General features: G+C 36.3%; 1 pseudogene; it reads right to left on the reverse strand.

Moving 5' to 3' along the window:
* Nucleotides 1-3,476: 3,476 nt before the first annotated feature.
* LOC108994612 lies at nucleotides 3,477-7,631 on the reverse strand (annotated as a pseudogene).
* Nucleotides 7,632-12,019: the final 4,388 nt, after the last annotated feature.

Raw genomic sequence — 12,019 nt, forward strand, 5'->3', positions numbered from 1 at the left:
GGAAGTTTTAGTTTATATGAAATGGTTGATCGCTTACTCAGTAAGAGTGTTGAAGTCTTGGGTTTTTTATCATTTTCCAAAGAAGGGAAATGGTTGTTGGGTATTGGAAATTTATAGCAAACAAATGGTAGGTGTATTGGGTTAAATGTGGCAGGAAGGATCTGGTTTGATTAGAAGAATATTCACCTTTGAGAATCTCTCTAAGAGGGGTTTAACTCACTAGGGAGAGGGAGATAACTCATCCGGGAGAGAGTTGGTTTTTGTTTTTCCAAGAGTTGGATTTATTATAACAAATTTAATATCCATAGGAAACAAATGCAATTATTGAACTTTTTCTTTCGGATTTTTTTTTTAATTTTTAATTAAAGGTTGTCAACTTGTAATTAGATTGAGGTGTACAGGGGTAAAAAAAATAAATCGGTGAATCGGTAAACTGGACCGAACCGGACCGGACTGGTTCATATAAATATATATTTTAATTTTTTATATTATATAAAATATTTTTATATGATTTTTTATATTTTTTATATCAAATATATATAATTATATATAAAATAATCTTATATTATATACTAAATTACTAATTAAAATAACATTAAATTTTAAAATCCTATATAAATAACTATATATTATCACTATAGTCTATAGTATTAGTAGTTGTACTAATATCACTATATATTAAAATATACTATAATATGTTATCCATACATTATTATATACTATAATATATATAACATATTATATATACTCTATATATAATATACCAGATCAAACCGGATCGAAACCGGTAAAACCACAGTACCAGTTTAGGGGTATAACCGGTACGGTATTGGTTTTTCAAATCTTAAAATCGGTGTATACCAGTTCGGTTATAAAGTATATCCAAAATCGAATTGAATCGGACCGATTACACCCCTAGAGGTGTGTTGATTTTTTTTGATAATTTAGGAGATAATTTTCGAAGTTGATAGTATGACGAGATGATGAAAGAAAAACTAGGCCATAATTTGAAGGGTTTATAGGAATTTGTTTATCATATTTTTAATAAATTCATTTAAATACATGTATATGTATGTATATATATATATATATTCATAAGGTATGGAACGAAGGTATACAGAAAAATATTAGAATTTAGAAGTGATGCTTAACTGAATATTAGAAAGCGATAATATAAAGCATAATGGATGTAAAATGATCACCATTTAAATGGAATAAGGCATTGGAACGATAGTAGAAGGTTATATATATATATATATAGAAAGACTTTCATTAAAAGATATCAGGTTTAATCTCTTAGCCCAAATGGCCGGAGCAATTACATTAGGGAAAGATCCCCACCACAAGTTAATATCACTAACATTTCAAGCATGCCTTGGAAGCTTATGTGTAGCTTCATTGCAATTTCTTCCAACATATCTCACTTCACTGCTTTGGAAACAATGCATAAACACCTTAATATCCTTAATGACATATCCAACCAAGGCCATAGATGGTTCTGATTTTTGCAGTTATTGTACTAAGGTTAATGAATCACTCACGACAATGAGATGATGAATACCCAGATGTACACTCAACTGCAAGCCTTTGAAGATTGCAAGCATCTTGATTCCTATAGCATCATTCACTTCTTTTTCCTTTTTACTAACTGCCATTAGAGCTGCACCTTTACAATATCTCAAAACAGCACCAATGTTAGCACTATGTTGGTTTTTAAACATAGCCCCATTTTCATTCAATTTGAACACTCCAGGAGGAGGGTACTCCCATTTGCAATGGTGCCTCACCACTTTGAGGGGTTGACCTCTTGTTTACTTGTAGGCCTTCTATACTGGCATGGCATGACTAATAGCTTGCGCAACAAGATGCACTTATCTTCAAAAGTAGCTAAGTTGTGCCTGTACCAGCAGCTCCATGAAATCAAGAAGAACAAGTCTATCTTATCCTTTTGATTTAATCCACTTAAGTAACCAGCAATATCTCCATATTGTGTTGGTAAACCTGTTGAGAGAACAATAGGAAGATATCGTTCCCATGCCTCTCTTAATGAAAGGCAGTAGGGCATGAGCCACATCCTCAACTTCAGTTTTGCAAAACAGACATAAGTCTTCATCTATCACCTATTTCTTCATCAAATTGTGCTTTGTTGGTAAACTTTCTTTGCAGGCTTTCCAGGCAAAAATCTTGATTTTGTTTGGCAGTTTCATGTTCCATTAAGTCTTTCCATAGTTTATGTAGAGCCATATTCCTCGAGCACTCACCCTCCATCTTGTTTTCCTTAGCCTCTTTGAACACTCGAGAAGAACTTCTGACAGTAAACTGTCCATGTGCCTCACGAGCCCAGATAATCTTGTCTTCAGAGTTGCTTGGACTGAAAATAATTTTCAGGACTTCATTTGCTGCTTGTACAAGTATTAGGGTTCTTACCTTCTTAATCTCGTTACCTTATTAATGTTACTGTCTCGCGTAACTCTAAGTGCAATGAAGATTAAAAGAACACCATTTTCCCTACAATAAGATGATAAAAAAGCCAATATCGCCTGGTTGATGAAGCCCCAGGAGATGATGCTTCTATGTAGAAAAATCCTATTTTTTTACTAGGTCACTTGGAAGTTGTTGACATCTTGTCAGTTTTATGTTCCACCTTTCTTCAACTTCAATAGATGTTTTTTCCTTCTCTTCCTACTTTTTCTAATGGCTAGGCCTCGATCATTTTATCTTAGAACTACTAATTACCTCAATATTTTATCACTTCCCTTAATTTTTTTATCCCTTTAAGATTCATGGAGCAGACCGAGGTTCACGTGCACGGCTGTATTCATGGCGTATACAATGCATTCCAATCACGCGAGCAAAAAAATTGTAAATTAGTCAAAATTATAATCAAAATGGGCCAAATATCATTGTTTATTTGCATTTGGTTGCATACCAACCAGGTTGGTGGGGTTAATATTATAGCATTCTGATGATTTCGATACAAAATTTATGGCTTTTCCCCCCCTATTTTCCCCTATAATGGACGATAGTTTTTACTTGTTAACGTAGGGGGTATTGTGCTTTTTAATTCCATTCGTTAAAATATGGGGTTATGTTGTGATTTCTTAATAGTTTGGGGGATAATTTTCAAAGTTGATAGTTTGGGGGGGTGATAGAAAATTAGGCGGTAGTTTGAGAGAATTGTCATCGTTTTCTCATATTTTTGATAAATACTTTATATCATGTTTGTATAAGTACATGTAACATATATAGAGAAAAATAGTAGAAGTAGCACTTAACATCATATTAAAAAGCCAACACATAAATTAAGAAGTGAATGACGAGGGCATTCACACTAGAATTTACAACGATGATAAACATGGAAGGCTGCACTAGCTTGGTAGCAACAACAACTTGAAATTCTTTAAACCCAATTACAAATCGAATTTTATGGGGAAAAAAGGAAAAAGAAATACTTCACCCATATGTGTAATAAAGAACTAATATTGCTGAAATGAAGATTGTGCGCTTGGAGGTTCGGGTATCTCTACGGTTCCTTCCAACATCTGAACCACCTTCTTAATTGGAGGGCGAGCTGCTGGGTCTTCTTCTATGCACCACAACCCAATTCTAATCATCCTCTCCAAGCTTTGCTGATCAACTTCTTCAGGAACCAGCTTGCTTACTTCATTAGCCTTGAAACAGTCGCAGACCCAGTTAACAAGAATAGCCTCTTTTTCGGGAGTATTGACATCAATGCTCTTGCGACAACATATAATGACTAAGAACACAACTCCAAAACTATACACATCTGCTTTTATTGTGATGGGCAAGTTCTTGTGCCACTCAGGGGCATCATACCCTCTTGTTCCTCTTATCCCGGTTAGAGTCCTGGAGTGGTCTGGCATCAATAGCTTTGCCAATCCAAAATCTGCAATTTTTGCACACCCATGCTCGTCTATTAATATGTTGTTGGGGTTGAGGTCACAGTGGATGATGTGAGTTTCGCATTCCTCGTGTAAGTAGAGGATCCCTCTTGCAATATTCAAAGAGATTTTAATTCTTTCTTCCCAGTTTGGCTTTATTTGGGATTTGAAAAGGTAGTCAGAAAGTGTTCCATTGCTCATATACTCGTAAACCAAAAGGCTATTCGAATCATCATGGCAGTAACCTAGTAGTCAGACTAGGTTTCTATGGTGGGTTCTTCCAATGGAACTCATCTCGTTCCTGAATTCAACATCTCCTTCACCCACAACTTTTTCAAGTCTTTTGACAGCAATTTCATCTGCCCATTTGACAAGACTCCCTTGAAAACTGTCCCAAAAGAGCCCCTACCCAGTAGTTCGACAAAGCCATTCGTTGCAACTTCGAGTTGACTGTAAGTAAATACTCGTAGAGAGACATCCTCAACCAATCCTTCATTAACTTCGTAAGGAACCTTTTTGTATGACCATAGACGGTATCTCAAGATCAGAAAAGCAGAAAAAGCTAGCACAATTAACGCGAAAACTAAAAGTGCAATACCGCTAAATAAGACGCCCATTCCCTGTTGTTTCTTTCTTCCCTTGCTTACCTGTGTTGTGTTAGAACTCCCAAATCTCACCTTGATTATGGTTGTACCAGAATTACCTTGTCGTTCTCTCCCGAATCTTAGCAGAAACTTCTGTTTTCTGCACTCCTTTTCTTTGAATAGTGATGCTTCACATTCGCAGTCTTTCAAGCAGTTCTCTCTACACTCGGTTCTGGTCAATGACAAGATAGAATAGGGGTTGTCTTCCCATTCAACACGTTCCAATTCCTGAAGAATATCAACCGTTTCTCCATTCTTGCTCGTGCAACCATCTGTGCTGGAATTTCTCTTGCAGCCCAAATTAGGTTGTCCTCCGTCTAAGAAATCAAAACCAAGAGGGCATGTACATACAGCTTTCCGTTCCGGTACAGTACAATAAGCATTTATGCCGCAGATACCAGTAGGATCACAATTATCGCTTGTAGGTGACCACTCAATTGACCAATAATCATCTTGACTCAAGCCAAGAGAATATAACCGCAATATTCCGGCAAAATCCAATGTCAGACGATAATTGTAAGAGGGGTTTCTTTGGCTGTATAAATTCTTTATATTGAAGCCAGTATAATTACGTAGGAAAAGCTGACCATTACGACCAAGATTCTGGGACACATTATCTCCAACTGTGAATGTATATGTAGACCAGTAGGCATATTGAGACTTATGTGGAATGTATGACGGGTATTGCACCAGGTTCCCATCTCCCTGCATTGCCAGTCGAAAATTTCCAGTTGAATGATTTGTCTCCGAGATGCTGGAGGCAAGCTCATTCCCTACCAACAGAGGTTGACCGGGTAAAATAGTGTCTGTTGGAGCATCAAAAGTCTGCCACATGATGGTTGGGTTTGAATTGTAAAGGACAAAGTTTCCAGTATCGAGCATGGAGGTAGAGGAAGCGGAGAATGGAGCATTAGTTAGAGCAGCCTGTTAGCCTTGTTCTTGTTCCAAGACAAGCCTGCCATCATTTGTCAGAAGCAATGTGACATTTTTTGATAGTGGCGGATTGTCCCGGGTAGCTGTCCATACTACTGTTTTTTGCCGAATCTTTTGCAACCAGATGCCTATGGCAAAGCCACCATCTATCTGGTAGAAGCCAAAAGCAAACTGGCCAGAACCTGATAACCAATATGGTTTGGTAATTGGAGAGAGGGAAGAGCCGAGAGAGAAGATACAATGCTGTTTCAGCAGCTAGCTTAGATGTAGAAACTAGAAATTGAATGAGCTGCGAAACAAACGGATAAGAAAATGGAAATCTTGTTGCAGAGAACGAGTCTTCTAGCTCATAGCTAGTCTTTTGATTCCTTGCAACTCCTGATTGATCAGTAGTTTGAGTAAATAAATTAGTCAACGTACGTTAAGATTCTTTACAAGCATTCAGGACAATAACGTAGTTTTCATCCAGAATAGTGGAAATATAATAAGGACTACGTACAATAATTTAGATGGCACGAAGCTTGGGTACGGTCCCGCATGAAGTCGTACAAAAAATAAATAAATAAAAATATTTGCACCAGTAAAATACTTCCTGACTTCTCTAAAAAATAAGTAATTCAACTCTGTGTTCTTGTGACCACATAATTTGTTTGAGTACTTTATTGCGGATGATAATGAAAGATTGCGATATTCTTTCTTTTTTTTTCTTACCATCATTTTCTTAAAAACAATAAAGTCGTCTTCCTCTTTTTTTTTTTTCTCTTAAAAATTGAATCATGCATCTTCTTGTTTTCTACTTAATTTTAATGAACTCATTTTTGAAACCCTTCATCTTCTTATTTCCACTATAACTCTTTGAGCCGGTTTGTTGGGAGATCATCTATTATCTGAACTTATCTCACTATTATTTATTATTATTTATAAATTTTAACTTATAAATTTTATTATTATTTATAAATTATCTTATATGTCAATTCACAATTTATTTATCGATTACCACAGTTTTTTTTCCACGTTTACACGTGAAATATTCAGTTCTTAAAGTTGAAGGCTCCAACTCAGACGCATGACTTTTCTACAAAATAACACAGATGGATGGGCCTACTAGTACTGACCTTCTTTACGCATGACCATTAATTTTTGGTCAAAGTCTTCTCTTGAAAACGCGCAACTTTCAAACTCTTTTGCACAAGGTTTTGAAATCGTGCTGGGAACCACCCGGTATTGTATTTACGTACGGAGAAATATATTAAATATCGGTCATTTCGGTACATTTTGATCAGTACATAGCAGCTTTTAATGTACGGATCGAAATTTCATATTTTTATATTTTGAGTATATTTTCATAATTTTTAAATGTGTTTAGATGTTGAAGTGAGTTAAGTTGAGTTGAGTTGAGATGATAAAATATTATTAAAATATTATTTTTTAATATTATTATTATTTTAGAATTTAAAAAATTTAAATTATTTATTATATTTTGTATTAAAATTTGAAAAAATTGTAATGATGAGTTGAGATGAATTGAGAAGAGTTAAAGATTCAAACTAAGCCTAATTCTCGCATTAAAGATTATTTTTTTAACTGTTTTTAATTCTTTTTTCTCAAAGATTGAAAATCAAATCCTCACTTTCATTTTCGTGATGAAGATCAATGATTATTTATTTTAATTGTTAGATTGAGAATTTAAAAGTCTTATTGAGTTTTATAAATATGTGTTTTAACTTTTTAATATTTAGATTGATGTTATTTAGAACTTTGCTTTTGTATCCTTATTGCTAGGGGGCCGCCCAACCCTAGTGCATGGAACTAGAGGAAGCGGACTGTTGAGCATTAGTTGGCCTTGATCATCCTACAAGAATAATCTACCATCATTTATCAGAAGCAATGTGACATTTCTTGAAAGCGGCGGGTTGTCTCGGTTAGCTGTCCATACGACTATTTTTTGCCGAATCTTTTGCAACCAGATGCCTATGGCAAAGCCACCATCTATCTGGTAGAAGCCAAAAGCAAACTGGCCAAAACCTGATAACCAATATGGTTTGGTATTTGGAGAGAGGGAAGAGCCGAGGCTAATGATTGAATTTCTTTGTTGAGCGATTGCAGCAGAGAATCCAGTAATCAAAAGGAGAGAGAGAAATATTGCAACCATTATTAAATTGCTTTTTTGAGATGAATGACAATTCTATTCAACCAAAAGAGAGAAGATACAAAGTTGTTTCAGCAGCTAGCTTAGATGAATGACAATTCTTGCTCATAGTCTTTTGATTCCCAACTCCTCAGTTAAATAAACAAATTAGTCAACATCAAGATTCTTTTATATAAAGAGAGATCATTATCACCCTTCAAGAAGTATGCTCCGACAGTTTAGGGCGATTTCGTGTAACTGCTTTTTATCTTGATTTTAGTTGTTTCTTGTCTTTGTGCATGAGAGTGTCTTTCTCTCTTAATGAGAGTCTCTTATAATTGAAGTGCTTGGATTTGAGTTTCAATTCGTGATTTACAATTGTTTGTTGCTTGGTCATCGATTTTTCATCTCAATGGTGGAATATATTTATGAGAAGTTGAAGGAATTGTCTTTATCTGAACATGAGAAAACAACGGTTAATTTATCTGATCGTTGGGACTCGAACAAAAATTTTGCAACGGATCAATGTTTCCTCTTCAAACTTCTGACTATGAAGTTTTACAATAAAGAGGCCTTCAAGACAATGATGCAGAATTTATGGCGTCCCTCTAATAGGTTCAAAATTTATGATATGGGTGATAATTTATTTTTGGCTGCTTTTGCAAAACAGGGAGAAAAGGAGCATATTATGAATAATGGTCCATGGATGTTCAGTAACAGTTTGGTGGTATTGGCAGAGTATAATGGTTCATTACAAATCTAAAAGATTCCTCTGTCCATGGCTTCTTTCTGGGTACAATTCTATGATCTTCCAATGGATGGGATGAATGCTAGAGCAGTAAGGAAGATTGCGGAGACTTTGGGTCCAGTTGAGGATATCGACTTAGTCTCAGCCAGGGTAGGGAGAATTTGTACGGGTAAGGATCTCCTTGGATATTAATCAGCCATTATCGCGCGGTAAGAGAGTTTCTATGGAAAGCCAAGATTATGTGTGGATTCATTTTAAATATGAGAGGTTACCACAGTTTTGCTACTGCTGTGGTTTACTTGGGCATGGTGATCAAGATTGTTTGCTGTGGAACAAAAACAAGGAGAAGTCTAAAATTGAAGGATTTCCCTATGGCCCTAGGTTACAGGTTGGAGGGGCATTAATTCGTAGTAGACCTAGAGGTGAATTTAAACAGAGTATGACTGAAGGATCTTTGTCTGGTGAAGCGATGCTTGCTAATCATGATGGTACTCTGTCTCCGGCGAAGTCCTTGGTGGGCTTGAATTCCTCAATTCCTCCATCACTAGCGGTTTTTGGAGGGAAACAGTTACAAGATGTCTCAAAATCATTGTTGATAACTGATTTAATGGAGAAATGTTCAGGGCTTAAATCATGTTCAAGTGGGCCTTGTTTGGAGCCCGACCCAGTGTTACCATATGAAGCCCTAGCAGAATCACATTTTTGCGTTAAGCCTAAATCGCGAAGGGGGAAAGGGAAAGTAGTGCCGCTAGGCGAACGGGTTCAGCAAGGGGCTTCATGGCAAGTACCGGTGGTTCCATCCAAACGACATCACAGCCATGGTGAGTCCTTCTCACTAACTTCAGTTACTTTGAGTCCTATTAAGAAATTGAAGTGTATTGATGAGGAAGTTATGGTGGAGGTTCCAATTACATCGGCGGAGGCTGAGCCCTAGCCTCGCTGGACGCCATGTGAATAATGCGCTGGAACTCCCGAGGGTTTGGGAATAATGTTTTGAATACCGTACCGGATGCCGTATCGGTCAAGAAATTGGAATGAAATATTTCGATACCGGTATCGTTTCGGAATAGTCGATATATGAATAAATTATATATATAAATATATAAATTATATTCTAAAATAATAGTCTATATATGAATAAATTGTATATAAATACATATATATAAATTATAAATAGTCTAGTTTGAATTGAGAGCAAAAAAATGAGTTTGTAATTTGAAAAAATGAAAAAAAAAATTAAAGGTTGAAATATCGGCCAGTACGGGCTAAAATATAGGCCGGTACGACCAGTATTTGGACTGGTACGAAATGAAGGAAATACCTGTACTAGACCAGTGGCTGGTATGGCAAATACCGGCCAGTACGGTGTTTAAAACAGTGCTTGAGAACCCCCGGGAAGTTCGTGTACTCCGAGATTTAATTCAGTGGGAAGATCTCGAAGTAGTCTTCATTATGGAGACTCACTGATGTTCGATGTATGGAAAGACTCAAGTTTCTGTTGGGGTTCTCTTGCTTTCTTGCTGTGGTTAGCAATGGACAAAGTGGTGGGCTCGGTCTCTTTTGGTGAAGTGAGGTAAACTTGTTTTACATTCATATTCTAAATTTCACTTTGATGTATGTGTTTCGAATCCTGTTAATTCTAGTACTTGGAGATTATTAGCCATTTATGGTCAACCTGTAACTCATCTTAGACATGACAGTTGGGACTTATTGCACCATCTGAAAAATCAATCGAATGAGCTGTGGTTGGCTTTTGGTGATTTTAATGAAATTATTTTTCAATCTGAGAAGTTGGGTGGAAGGGGTTAGGCCTTATAAGCAGATGCATGATTTTAGGTGTACACAGATTATTGTCAATTGAAAAGTATTGATTCAATGGGTTCAAATTTCACATGGAGCAATTTGAGGGAAGGGGAAGACTTAATACAAGAAAGGTTGGATTGTTTTACAAGTACTATTGATTGGCTGGAACAATATCCCCGTTGTAAAATCAGAAATATTCCTACGTCTATATCTGACCATAGTTGTTTGCTTTTGAATACTATGGATATGGGCTGTTATGTGTCTAATCCTGCACATTTTTTTAAATTTGAGGCTATGTGGGTAGGCACAAGGGGATGTGAGACAACAATTGAGGATACTTGGGATTTATATAAAACAGCACCTCTAGTTGAGACATTGAAACAATGTAGATTTGGTTTAAGATTTTGGAGTTGTCGCCATTTTGGAAATATACAGAGAGACTTGGATGCTAAGCGTAGGGAATTTTCATTACTTCAAGCCTCTCCCACACATTCTCACCAAGCTATCTGTAAAGTGAAATTATTTTTTTGCTCGAAAATGAGGAGCTGATGTGGAGGCAGAGGTCTAAAGTGCATTGGTTGGGAGCTGGAGACTAGAATATGAAGTTCTTCCACTTTAAAGCCTCTCAGCGTCGTAGAAGAAACTTGATAAATAGTCTTAAAGATGATGCTGGCAGATTATATGAAGACTATAATTTGTTTCCTCTGGTCACTCATTACTTTGCTGAATTATTTAAGTCCAATAATCCCACTTATGCTGATGTTGTTCTGAGTTTTGTGTAGCAATATGTATTGGAATCTATGAATGCTGATCTAACTAGGCCTTTCAATGATATTGAGATTAGAAGTGCATTATTTCAAATGCAAGCTCAAAAAGCACCGGGTCCGGATGGAATGCCGCCATTATTTTTTCAGAAATATTGAGATGTGGTGGGTGAGAAAGTAATTGAAACGGTGCTACAAGTCTTAAACTCGGGTACTATGCCTACTGATTTGAATTTAACCCATATTGTGTTCATTCCTAAGAAAAGATAGCCTGTGGATATTGAGGATTAGAGGCTCATTAGTTTATGTAATGTGATTTATAAGATCATTGCTAAGGTTCTAGCCAACCGTTTGAAGCTAATTTTGCCTTATGTTATTTCATCATCTCAATGTACTTTTATCCCGAGTCCTCTTATTACGGACAATGTTTTGGTGGCTTATGAGATAGTGGATGCAATACAGAGAAGAAAAAGGGGAAGAACTGGTTGTATGTCGATTAAACTAGATATGAGTAAAGCTTATGATCGGGTGGAATGGGTATTTTTAGAAATTATTTTGTCTAAGATGCAATTTGCTCCTGCTTTTATTCGGTTGCTTATGATGTGTATCTCTACTGCCTCTTATAAGGTTCTTATTAATGGAATTCCTTCATATTTAATTATTCCGACTCGTGGTTTACAACAAGACTGTCCACTTTCTCCATACTTATTTGTTATATGTGCTGAGACTTTGTCATCAATGTTGCAGCAGGCTAAATCAAGTCATTTGATGAGAGGAGTTCGTGTTTGCAGTAGAGCTCCATAGATTAGTGATAAAGTAGTAAAAATTACATGATAAAACTGCTTAAGTGAATGAATTATTTAACAAAAAATGAATTAAGCACTTAATTATGTATTGATTTTTAGTACTTGACTCTATGTAAAGTTATGATATTTTACACTCAAAAAGAGTTGTAACGCAGGACCTCACTGCTGGACGAGCAACAACTGCTTCACTGCAAGCAGCTCGCACGAAGACCAGTTCACGCACAGCAGCAGGGACGAAGTGGAACGCGGATTGGGCGAGACGCAAAATGCAGGAAATGGAGATGAAACGCG

The sequence above is a fragment of the Juglans regia genome, chromosome 6 (genome assembly GCF_001411555.2).
Source record: "Juglans regia cultivar Chandler chromosome 6, Walnut 2.0, whole genome shotgun sequence".
In the NCBI taxonomy this organism is placed as follows: Eukaryota; Viridiplantae; Streptophyta; class Magnoliopsida; order Fagales; family Juglandaceae; genus Juglans; species Juglans regia.